This window comes from Sorghum bicolor, chromosome 7 (assembly GCF_000003195.3).
Source record: "Sorghum bicolor cultivar BTx623 chromosome 7, Sorghum_bicolor_NCBIv3, whole genome shotgun sequence".
NCBI classification, from domain to species: domain Eukaryota; kingdom Viridiplantae; phylum Streptophyta; class Magnoliopsida; order Poales; family Poaceae; genus Sorghum; species Sorghum bicolor.
Window position 1 is genome coordinate 38,176,772 of NC_012876.2, and position 11,359 is coordinate 38,188,130.

Sequence of the window (11,359 nt, forward strand, 5' to 3'; positions counted from 1 at the left end):
TTGGGCTGAATTCTAAGAACCGCTGACTCTCGTTTCATTAAGTTCATAAGTGTTGCCCAACTCATAGAGATTTGGATCTGGGAATGCCCAGAGGGCAGCTTGGCCCTTGGCCGCTTGGATTGAATCAAAATTGTGATTACAGGATACAATGGAGGGAGGGGGGGGGGGGGTCTGCCACTTATATAGCAATGTGGTCAGCCACCCACTCTAGAATATGCTAAAACAAAAGTAAAGATGCCTGCTCCAAACTTGGATGCCAAGGCACTGCTACTAATGCAGAAATTAAGATACATAGCAATTAGGCTTAACTAACATTCTCCCCCTAAGCCTAATGCTGGTTGATCTGCTCCAGCCCAATCCTCCTCCTCATCTCCTGAAACTTGGCCTTTCCCAGAGACTTGGTGAGTATGTCTGCAAGCTGATCAGTAGTAGGGATGTGGCTGGCCTTGATACTTCCATCTTCCAGGCAGTCTCTGATGAAGTGATACTTGATTCTTATGTGCTTGCTCCTGTCATGGAAGACTGGGTTCTTGGCCAGAGCTAAAGCAGACTTGCTGTCCACCTTCAACTCCACCACATCAACTTCTTTGCCCAACAGCTCCCCGAGCAGTCTGGACAACCATAGTGCTTGAGTTGCAGCAGAGGCAGTAGCAATGTATTCTGCCTCGCAGCTTGACAAGGCCACCACTCTCTGCTTGATTGACTGCCAGCTGACCAGACAATCGCCCAAGAAGAACATAGTCCCACTGGTGCTCTTGCTTGTATCGATGTCACCGGCGAGGTCGCTGTCACAGTAGCCGATGAAGCGCGCAGTTCCAGGAGCCCTCTTGTAGTGAAGACCATACTCCAGAGTCCCAGCAACGTAGCGGAGGATGCGCTTCACCGCCTGCAGATGCTCCACCGTGGGCCGCTCCATGAACCGGCTCACGTACCCGACGGCAAACGCCAAGTCCGGCCGGGTATGCACGAGATACCGGAGGCTGCCGACAAGCCGCCGGTAGTGCGTGGAGTCCACCTCCTCAGCCTTGCTCTCCCTGCTCAGGCGAAGCTTCTCTTCCATGGGCGTGTGCGCCGGATTGCAGCCAACCATTTCGCCGAGCTCGAGGATCCGCTTGGCATAGTGAGTCTGGCGGAGAGTGATGCCACTGGCATCCTGACGCACCTCGACGCCGAGATAGAAGCAGAGTAAGCCAAGGTCGCTCATGTCGAACCTTTCCTTCATCTGCGCCTTGAAGCTCTTGACCTCCTCCTCCTCCTCAGCACCGGCGATGATGAGGTCGTCGACGTACACCCCGACGAGCAGGACAGAGCGTCTGCTGCCCCGCCGATACACAGCCGCCTCGTGCGCGCTCTGGGTGAAACCCATCGCCTTCAGGGTGGCGTCCAGCTTCGCGTTCCAGGCGCGCGGTGCCTGCCGCAAGCCGTACAGGGCCTTGCGCAGGTGATACACCTTGCCTTCTTCTCCGGCGACGGCGAAGCCCGGTGGCTGGCGCACGTATACCTCCTCCTTGAGGTCGCCGTTCAGGAAGGCGAACTTCACGTCCATGTGATGCACCGACCACCCTTCCTCAGCCGCTAGCGCGAGGAGGACGCGCACTGACTCCATGCGTGCCACGGGGGCGAACGCGTCGTCGTAGTCGACGCCCTCCTGCTGGACGAAGCCCCGCGCCACCAGTCGAGCCTTGTGCTTGATCACCGAGCCCTTCTCGTCCTTCTTGAGCTTGAAGACCCATTTCAGGGTGATCGGGCGATGACCAGCAGGCAATTCGACAAGCTCCCAGGTCTTGTTCCTCTCCACCGACTCGATCTCCTGCTTCATGGCGGCCTCCCACGCCGGATCACCTCGTGCCTCCGCGTGGTTGATAGGCTCGCCAGCGTGCGTGAGGTGGAGCTGGGCGAAGAGGCGCGACGCCAGGTCTGGAGGAGACACATCTCCCAGGATGTTGGTCATCTTGCGGTACCGGAGGGGCTCGTCGTCGTAGAAGGCGTCCAAGCGATCCTCGTCATCCTCCAGTGGCGTCGCGAGCTCGACTTGGGGCTGATCGGTGGTCGGAGTAGTGGTCGGAGATGGTGTCGCAGCAGCTCCAGCACCGCTCCCGTTCTCCCCCGGAGCTGGTGAGCTTGATGGCGTGGTCGGAGTCGCTGAAGTGGTCGGAGATGGTGTGGGCGCGGTTGGAGCAACTGCGGTGGTCGGAGTGGTCGAAGCAGAGGAGGTTGTTGAAGACTCGCCTCGTGCTCCTTCCTTCCCGCTGAACACTGCGTACTCGATGACGAACTCCGTGTTCACTGGAGCTACGTCCTCTCCAGCCTTCACCCAGTCCCAGCCGCGGCTCTCGTCGAAGATGACGTCCCGCGACACGCGCACTCGCTGCGTCGCCGGGTCGAGCATGCGGTACGCCTTGGCACCGTCGGCGTACCCGATGAAGATGCCGGGGCGACTCCGATCATCCAACTTCTTCAGCTGGGTGAGGTCCTTGGTGTATGCTACACACCCGAACGTGCGCAGGTGACCCACCGCGGCGTCTTGCCGTGCCATGCCTCGTAAGGCGTCTTGCCCTGCAAGCTCTTGGTAGGCGCTCGGTTCAGGAGATGGACAGCAGTCACCACTGCCTCCCCCCAATATCGAGCCGGAAGGCACCTTTGCTTCAGCAGCGCACGAGCCATGGCCACCACCGTCTGGTTCCGACGCTCCACGACTCCGTTCTGCTGCGGCGAGTAGGGGGCGGTGTAGTGGCGCTCGATTCCTTCATTGGCGCAGTAGGCCGCAAACTCCATGGCGGTGAATTCGCGACCGTTGTCGGTGCGCAGCACCTGGAGCTTGCGTCCGCTCCCCTTCTCAGCTACAGCTTGGAGATGTTTGATGGCGTCCGCGGCGGCGTCCTTGGTTGTCAACAGTGCCACCCACATGTACCGCGTGGCGTCGTCGACGAGTAGCAGGAAGTAGCGTCTGCCGCCCGGAGTCGCCGGCGTGATTGGGCCGCAGAGATCGCCGTGGACGAGCTTGAGCGGCTCCTGCGCGCGGTACTCAGCCTCCGCCGGGAACGGGGCTCGACGATGCTTGGCGAGGACGCACGTGTTGCAGAACTGCCCGACGTGGGTGATCGCAGGCAATCCGCGCACCATGCCGTTCTTGGACAGCTGTCGGAGAGCGTCGAAGTGGAGATGACCGTAGCGCTCGTGCCAGCGCCATGCCGCATCATCCTTGCGTGCGGCGAGGCAGAGTGGCTTGGCCTGGTTCAGATGCAGGACATAGAGGCGGTTAGCACCGCGGCGCACCTTGACGAGTAGCCGCCGGTGTCGATCCCAAATCCTCAGGACGCCGTGCTCGATCTCCACCTTTGATCCCCCCTCGTCCAGTTGGCCGAGGCTCATGATCAAATTCCTGAGCGCTGGGATGAAGTAGACGCCGTGGAGCACCTGGTGCTCCCCGTTCTTCGCTTCGAAGATGATGGACCCGACGCCATGGATCTCCACCTTCGACTCGTCGCCGAACCTCACCGATCCTCTGGCAGAAGTGTCCAGGTCGGTGAAGAGCTCGCGTCGGCCGGTCATGTGGTGGGTTGCACCGCTGTCCAGGTACCATCCGTCCATCTTCTCTCCATTGCCGGTGTCGAGGTAGGCGCGCGCACGGGGTTCTTCAAGCTCGAGGCAGCCGTTCTTGGCGCAGAAGATTGAAGCTTGGGCCTTGCTGCAGCTCCCTTGTGCGTCGAGCTCCAGGAAGCCATGCACGAGGAAGGCGGCAGCGTCCTCATCCACTTGGGCGACGTTGGCGGCGCCACCGCGCTCTCGGTTACGTCGGGGATGAGGGCAGTCTCGGGCCCAGTGGCCTGCTTGATGGCAGTTGAGGCAGAGGTCGTCGCGATTCGGCTTGCGCTCGCCGTCCGCACCTCCTGCCTTGTCCGCCTGCGCCCCTCCGCCACCGGCTCCGCCTCCATCGCGATCGTCGCGCGGCTTGTTCTTCTTGCCACCGCGAGGTCGCCGTCGCTTGTCCTTGGACGGCCCGACTGCTTCCTCCTTCTTCTTGTCGAAGGCCCGCCACTGTTCGGCGGTGTACAGAAGCTTGCCGCCGGCGTTTGCAGACTCGAGGTCATCCGCCAGCTCTCGGTCCTGGACCGACTTGAGCCGGCCGGTGACGTCCTCGATGGTGAGCGCGTCGAAGTCGAGCAGGGTCTCGATCGAGTTCACGATCTGCCTGTACCTCTTAGGCATGCACCGAAGGAGCTTCTCGACGGCGCGTTCTTTGGTGAGGTCGGTGTCGCCGTTCAGCTTCATCTGCTCCATCAGACTGCTGAGGCGCACGGCGAAGTCCTCGACATGTTCGCCGGGCTGAAAGGCGAGGCCTTCCCACTCCCCGCGAAGGCGCTGCAGCGTCGCGCGGCGTACCCGGTCACCGCCGACTCTGCGCAGCGCGATGGCGTCCCACGCCAGCTTCGCCGTCCTCTTGTTGGCGATGGAGGCCGCGATGTCGAGTGGAACAGCGGCGCACAGAGCCTCCAAGGCCCGGCGATCCTCCTCATACGTGACGCCACCGAGGTGAACTGCATCCCAAAGATGTCGAGCTTGGAGCTTTACCTTCATCAGGAGACTCCACTCATGGTAGTTGCTCTTGGTGAGCATCGGCCACGGCGTCCCGGCCCCGGAGTCGCGGTAGACCATCTGCGGCACCGGCGAACGCCCGCGACGACCACGGCGCCGCTCAGGAGACGGCGACTGGCGGCGGCGCTCGGGGGTGCGCGATCGCGATCCCGCGGAGACCGCATCCTCCTGCTCCAGCTCCCGGCGCAGGGCGGCCGCGGCGTCAACTGCGGCCTGCGCCGCTGCTGCTGCCTGCTGGGCCGTGGCGGCCGCGGCCGCCGCCGCTGCCTCTGCGGCAGCAAGGCGCGTCCTGCGGTCATCTCCCCCCGCGCCGAAGGCTCCAGCGCCCCGCTGCTCCACCGTGGATGCTACAGCTGCTGCTGCTGCGGCGGCGGCGGCGGCCCGGACGCGAGCACTCTCGGTGGACATGGCTCTCTCTGGGTAAACCCTAAAGCTCTAGATACCAATTGTTGCCCAACTCATAGAGATTTGGATCTGGGAATGCCCAGAGGGCAGCTTGGCCCTTGGCCGCTTGGATTGAATCAAAATTGTGATTACAGGATACAATGGAGGGAGGGGGGGGGGGTCTGCCACTTATATAGCAATGTGGTCAGCCACCCACTCTAGAATATGCTAAAGCAAAAGTAAAGATGCCTGCTCCAAACTTGGATGCCAAGGCACTGCTACTACTAATGCAGAAATTAAGATACATAGCAATTAGGCTTAACTAACACATAGTTTATATGTAATGTGTTGTAGCAATCTACATATCATTTTTATGCTATCAAATAACCGACAATGTTATTGACACATATGCAGCTTTACAGTGTTAATATAGAACTTGAGGACAGACCATACTATCATTTCTCTGAATGGTATTTTTATCATTTGAACCCTCAACTACAACTCATGCAGCTAGCCAGGCTTTGCTCCTTTGCTCAGCTGTTCTCTTGGCAGCTACCCAGAAATTTCATCTGGATAAGCTCTGCTCTGACCCACCATCTGAAAATAATAGACAACCATGCCTTAAGCTGTATTAGGGCTTCATTCTCCATCAGAAGCAACCCAAAAGGCACCCATGTATAATGGTGTGAATATTGCCAACTCCTTAATTTTGTTTCATGCATACCTAACTTTGAATTTTGTCCATCTACTTTTACTGTGAGAAGGATTTCAAAAACAATACTTTGATTGAGTTGATATAAATTGTCAACTAATTTATCTCATTATCCTTTGTCATATTATTGATTTTAAGCCTAATTAATAATTCCTTTCGTCTGTAGATGTGCTTGAAGGGGAGATATTTCTTCAAAATTTACCAAGTGTTGTGACTGCTCGTGTCCTTGGTATGATTTATATATATTTTTTGGCTGCTAGTTTCAATGTAATGTTTCATCCAGTATTATGATCCAATATCCAACACAGCGTTGATTGTGTTAGTTTAAATCCAGGCAGTATAGAAAACCAAATGATTACATCGAGGACTGTGCATCATATGGAATAATCCGAAGCACTCGTTATGAACCTTGGAGAAAATGCATGTTTAGTTTGCAGATGTTAGAGGAGTTCACTGCATTGTGATTGGCTTCTAGTCAAAGAGAAAACCTAGGGTTCCCTTGTGTTTGCAGTTTTAAAAACCAAAACAATTTGTCAAGTTGAAAAACCACTGCACATAATCTTGCTAGAAATAAACAGTTGAATCCCAGGCTATCTCAATACTTATTTTCCCCTAGATGCTGACCTTTTCGCATTTGGTTGGCTTAAATGTCACTTGCGCTTTTGAGAATTTTGTTTCTTTTGGGTATATAATTCATAAATAGCTCGGGTTATGCATTTTTCATGATATACATTCCATATATTCGTACTGCATCTCAACAAGATTTCAGCCAAGCCTGATATGTATTGGCTAAAATTGGTGACCCATTTTATAGATCCCCAGTCAGGAGAGCGAATACTAGATATGTGCGCTGCTCCTGGAGGAAAAACAACAGCAATAGCTATCCTTATGAGGGACAAAGGAGAAGTTGTTGCCCTTGATAGATCTCACAATAAGGTAAACTGTTTTTTCACATCAGATTTAACATATATTTTGACCTTGGTCTATGATCTCACAATAAGGATTATAGCTTCATGAACACATATCCTTTTGCAAGTCATAACAAAATGTTAACTGAGTGGTGTGTATAGTGTTCACAGAAACTGATTGATGGTGGAACAAGTGGCCTAGCTCATTTGCTGTCAACCAAGCCTAGCATTGCAGTGTCTCTTTGGCATGTTTGTTTCTTTTTGTCTTTGTCCTCCTTCCTTCCATCCCAATCTTGTTTTGTTTATTTTTATGGGGGGGGTCCAACCTTGTAAAGATACTTTATTCCTTCTTTAGCGCAATGGATGCAGTTTTTTTTTCTCGAATACACAGGAGAGCTGTGTATCATTATAGTAAGAAGAAAAAAATTGGGGGCAATGACCCATACAACCCACCCAAACACCCCACTAGGTCATAGTAAATGAATACAGTTCTTTTTCATGCTTGGTAAAACAAAAACGATATGTAACTGTGCTTCTCTAACATGAAAGTAGATTACAGGTGATGGATATTCTAAAGTTGGCTTCTGAGATGGACTTGAGTTGTATTAAAGCTTATAAACTTGATGCCCTCAAATCTGTGCGGAAAACTGATGAATCAAGAAACCTTGGCATGGCTCATAATCACAGTGAAGCAATTGAGACACCAACAGAGGACCCTTGCCATGCCACAATAGATGGCAGTTCTACTAGTGTAGATGAAGGCAACTCAACAACAACAGTGGTGCATTCTGGTAAGGAGCATGCAGATTTGCACCCATTTCTTTCTAGCTATTGATATTGTCAGCTTACACATTATGCTTGTGAGTTCCTGTGATCCTTTCTTTCAGTTGATGGATTGCATGTACATTGAATAGCTTATCTAAGTACTCCACATTCGGTTCAAGCCTGTCAGCCTGGTGGATGGGCCACCTTGTGAGACACTCTACTAACCAAGCAAGAGCTGAGTGATAACATGAGATATTCTAACAACTGAACAAAAGCATGCTATTGTTCCATTCTCAAATTCCTTATTGGAGACAATATCTTGTCCAAAGCGTCAGAGGGAGTAGGGATGATTACTTATGATTGCATATATATATATATATATATATATCACGGACATACCATCCTAATCCCACCTAGACCTGGATCCCACCTAGACCTGGACTCGATCCTTACCTAGACCTGGACTCGATCCTTTCAAGCTGGTATCGGAGCCACTAGGTTCGCCCGAGCTCCCCAAGCCATCTTCTCCGAAACGGGGGGGGGGGGGGGAGAGGGTGCGGTAGTAGGCCGAAGTCGCGGAGATCCCGTAGTGTGTTTGTACGCCGAAGTCGCGGAGATCCTGTTTCCTCTTGTAAGAGTTCGCCTCGACCCGTTAGTCTAAGCTTGCCTCGACCCGTTAGTCTAAGCTTGCCTCGACCCGTTAGCCTTGTTTAGCCGAAGGATAGGCGTTTGTTGGCGTTGAAACGTTGGACTAGCAGCTTAGGCGGTGAAACGTTGGATTAGCAGCTTAGGCGGTGAAACGTTGGACTAGCAGCTCGAACGGAGGAACAAGTTGATCTTAATTGTGAGGTTTAACCCTGCCGTTGGACTGGAAACCATATACCCTACAATGTGATCTTAATTGTGAGGTTTATCCCTACCGTTGGACTGGAAACTACCCCATCTAAACTCCTTTGTCTTCGTATAAGATGTCTTGGTTAGTAAGGACGCTTAGTGCTTCTGACAGGTCTGAAGCCTCGTGTAGCAGTGATAGGTCAGTTAAGACTATGTCTGTGAAAAATGCATCATCTATTTGTTTTGAAGATATAGAAAAAAGCATTGCAAATTGGAAAATCCCAAAATATAGAGAAATCTATCATGTAGGAACTTTCTCTCTTCGTTCAGACTACTTTATTAAAACCATTGAAAAAACATGCCGTATTAATACCATGCATGAGACCTTGACTCAAGCTGTAGAGCCACAAACCCTTGAGCAAACGGAAGTCCAATCTATCTCTGAAACTCTCCTGATGGGGATGTTGAAGTCGCTTTCTCCTCCAAAAGAAAAGCCTTTGTCCAATCTAGGCCCTCGGTTAGCATTGACAATAGACCCCAGATGAAACCACAGAATATTGTCTATGCTACCTATGAAGATAACTCCTATGAACCATCAATCTGTGATTTTGAAATCAATGTCATTGAGACTGATGATCCCGAACTACAAACATATTGTTATATAGTAAGGGAAAAAGAGTTCCAAATAGATAAAGAGCTTCTCCGCAGAGAAATAGCGCTTCCCAAAAATAAAGCCAAAAAGGAAAGGTATTTCAAGAATGTGGATCAGCCTTTTAGGCTGAAAATTAGAGAAGTTTGGCACAAAGAGATGATTGAGCAAAAGAAGAACATATTCTTCTTTGATTGGTATGAAAATAGTCAGATCAGACATTTTGAAGAATTCTTTAAACCAGGTTCGAAGCAAAAGGATAAGATAGAACCTGAGTCTGATAATGAGAAGATAACCATGATAAAAAAAGTTTCTAAAGATTGGAAGACCACCAGTGGTAAACAGGTAGAAGCTGTGCATCCATCTTTTGAACCCATCCAATTAGAAGCAAAAGGTGAAAGCATTAAGGCCTGTCCACTCAAAAACATATCCAGAGCTACCTATGCTGAACCTATAAAAGTTGAACACATAGGTCACTTGGTAGAACAACAAAATTTTTCAAACATATCTTTGCATGCTCTTGGCCAGCAGACAGAGCGGATAGAAGCCATTCTTACGGATGGAACAAAGCCTAACAAAAGTGAAGTCAAGGTAAATCTTCCTTCCAGCTCTCATTCTGAGGTTCCCCAGACACAAATAGTCATTCCACCTTTTGTTCCACAAATGGCCTCTTCAAACTTCAAGCTTGGAAAACAAAAGGCTATGGGATCCTCTGTTTCTGAGGAATTGATCAATGAATTATCCAATAAACTTGGAAATTTAAAGGTCAACAAAAATATTAACAAAAATATTAACCAGATCACTGATGGTGAAAGTAAAGATGTGATCAACAAAATTAAAACGTTTAAAACAACAACCCAAACGGCTATGACAAGAAATTATTATCGAAGACCAACCTATGCGGATCTTCAGTTTGAAGAATTGCCGCACATAGCCAACATGACCTGCTTCAATGGCAAGGAAATAGTTGAGTGGAACCTTGATGGGTTTGTTGAATACCAAATTTTTACCATGTGCCATCAAATGATTATGTATGCAAATGCTTGCATAGCAAATGGAAATAAAGAAAAGGAAGCAGCCCATATGATTGTCATTGGATTTTCTGGACAATTAAGGGGTTGGTGGGATCACTACCTTAGTGAAACCCAAAGAAAATCGATTATTGAGGCTGTTAAAATAGATGAAGATGGTAGGCCAATTGTCCTAACCAATAATCAAGGACAATCTCTAGGATCTGTTTCTGATGCCATCTCAACCCTGCTCTACAACATAGTTTACCACTTTGCTGGTAATTATCAGGATATTTATGAAAAGAATAGGGAACAATTGATTAATTTGAGATGCAAAACTATGACAGATTTTAGGTGGTACAAAGATTCCTTATTATCAAAATTATATACTCTTCCAGATCCTAATCAAGATTTTTGGAAAGAAAAATATATATCTGGCTTACCTCCTCTATTTGCTGAAAAGGTTAGAAATTCTTTGAGAAAAGAAGGAGAAGGTAGCATAAATTATCAAAACCTAGATATAGGAAAGATAACTCAAAAAATACAGTTGGTAGGAGCTGAGCTTTGCAATGATTTAAAAATTAAGGAACAGCTCAAGAAGCAAAGGGCCATTGGGAAAAAGGAATTGGGAGAATTTTGCTACCAATTCGGTTTCCAAGATCCTTTTGAATCCCAAAAGGTCACATAGAGATCATAAAAGAAATTATGATGACAATAAGAAAGCAAAACACCCTATGAGAAGAAGGCAGAAGAAGAAATATGACACAGGAAATGTCTTCAAAAATTTTAAAAAGGATCACAAGGCAAATGATTTAGTTTGCTTCAACTGTGGCCAAAAGGGTCATAAATCTTCAAATTGTTTCAAATCAAAAGTAAAACAAGAAATTCAAGCCTTGCTTGAATCAGATTCAGAAGACATCAAAGGAAGATTGGGAGAAATCTTAAACCATATACAAAGTGATGATAGCTCAGAAGATAACACTGAGATAAATTGTTGTGAAAATAATGAATGTTCATGTTATGAACAGGGTACCTCTGAAAATGAGTCAGATGAAAACGTTTTAGTTCTCACTGACCTAGAACAGTTTGTTTTAGACACCTTTGACACTGTGCAGGACCCAGAAGAAAAGGAGATTATCCTTGAAAAATTCTTATCAAGGGTAAAGAATAACAAAGATAAATTGGTTAATGAAATTCAGAAAAAGAAATATTGTTCTGCAGATGAGGTCTTCCAAAGGGTTGAAGATCTAAAAAAGAAAAATAAGCAACTAAGCCTTAATGATCTCTCAAAAGAATATAATTTCATCAAAGAAGAATTAATAGATCTCAAAAGAAGAGTTCAGATCTTGGAGCTCCATAAGAAGAATGATCATGAGGAAAAACTTATCGAAAGAGAGCCACCAGATGATGAATTAATAGGCTCTATAGAAAGATATTTTAAGCAAAAATGGTACACTGAATTATCATATGAATTCTATGATGGGCATAAATTCACATATAA